This window comes from Myotis brandtii, unplaced genomic scaffold, assembly GCF_000412655.1.
Source record: "Myotis brandtii unplaced genomic scaffold, ASM41265v1 scaffold165, whole genome shotgun sequence".
In the NCBI taxonomy this organism is placed as follows: Eukaryota; Metazoa; Chordata; class Mammalia; order Chiroptera; family Vespertilionidae; genus Myotis; species Myotis brandtii.
Genome location: NW_005356042.1, coordinates 4,282,045 through 4,283,455, shown reverse-complemented (window position 1 = coordinate 4,283,455; position 1,411 = coordinate 4,282,045). Strand labels below are relative to the sequence as shown.

Genomic DNA, 1,411 nt, shown 5'->3' with positions numbered 1-1,411 from the left:
GCCTCGGCCAGAGGCATCGACCTCCATCACCCTCCGATCGCTGGATCGGCCCCTTGCCCAGGCCTGACGCCTCCACCAGAGGTGTCAGGCCTGGGCAGGAGACCCCCATCTCCCTCCGATCATCGGCTTCTGGGGCCGGCCTGCGGCCCGGGCTGGCAGCTTGTGCTGGCGGCTGCACTGTCCCACCCTGCCTGCAGTATGCAAATTAGCCGCCATCTTTGTTGGTGGTTAATTTGCATATCGTGCTGATTAGCCAATGGGAGGTGTAGCAAAGATACGGTCAATTACCATGTTTGTCTATTATTAGATAGGATGCTTATATGCATGCATGCAAGTCCTTTGGTTGATCTCTTATTCTCCCCTCCCACCTTCCCCTGCCTTCCCTCTGAGGTTGGACGGTCTGTTAAATGCTTCTGTCTCTGGATCTATTTTTGCTCATCAATTTATGTTCATTATATTTCACAAATGAGTGAGATCATGTGATACTTATCTAGTAATCTCTCTTTAAATTATCTTGGAATTTTGTATATTTATTTGAACAGAAAAGCTTGATTTTTATATTTCTATTTTTGGTCCTTCTGAGCTAGTAGGTCGGGACTCAGGAAGCTTGATTAAGTGAGTTCTACCTAAAATCAGAGACAGCTTTTTTCACCAAATTAGGTAGGTCTGTTCTCTCCCCTCTTCCCTCATCTATCCCCCGTTTCTGACCTGGGTTGTTCCCTTCTTTTCCTCCCCCAAACTTTCACTTATGCTTCTTCTATGGGCCTCCATCCCAGCACCAACTTCCATCAGCAGAGGTGGGGCGCTCTGGTCACTTGGTCTGGATTCAGCCTGTCTCACTGGTGCAGGAAACACCGGCTGGGCTGAGAAAAAAGTGTATCCTGTTTAATTTCTTGGCTCCTTACAGACTGAATTATCCAGAACTTGCCCGACTGATAAAGATGAAAAGATAAATAGTTGTCTCTCATGCATTCATATAGACATCTGAATGGGTAGGATTTAGATAAGTACAGATGAATACAAATACAATCCTGAATTAGAAAGAAGCATTGTTGAGCCTGTGTGAACCTTACTCTGTTTAGAGTCATAGCTGTGTATTCATTGTGGGGACCAAGGATGATGGGATGTGGAGAAATGACATGAAACCTAAGCCAGTGTTCATAGTCTTGGAAATTCATAAAATGTATTCAAATGACAAGCCCTCACCTTGGAAACAGGAAGTCTTAATGATATCTGCCCACCACTTGAAATAGTACAGATTTATTTTTTCTGTTCACTCAGAATTTAAAAGGTAAGTTGTTAGTAGTTACATTTTACCTCTCTCAGGTTTACCTGCTTATGGTTAAGTTTAAATATGTTTTCAAAATCTGAGGATTAAAGTGATGGGTCTTTTATCCCCAAGTGTCGTTGT

General features: G+C 43.8%; 1 protein-coding gene and 1 long non-coding RNA gene across 8 annotated transcripts in view; both read left to right on the top strand.

The window, feature by feature from the left end:
- The window catches only part of LOC106725445, a 2,683-nt gene extending 1,325 nt beyond the window's left edge, over positions 1-1,358 (top strand). The window contains exons 2-3 of one of the 2 annotated variants that reach the window (XR_001361335.1): positions 588-660; positions 1,085-1,358. This is a non-coding gene — a long non-coding RNA (uncharacterized LOC106725445). Of the gene's footprint in view, positions 1-587 lie in introns of both variants that reach the window. The other variant, XR_001361336.1, reaches the window with a different exon arrangement.
- Positions 1-1,411, top strand: part of ZC3H18 (zinc finger CCCH-type containing 18) — a 68,583-nt gene that overhangs the window by 46,541 nt on the left and 20,631 nt on the right. The gene's annotated exons all lie outside the window — the stretch shown is intronic.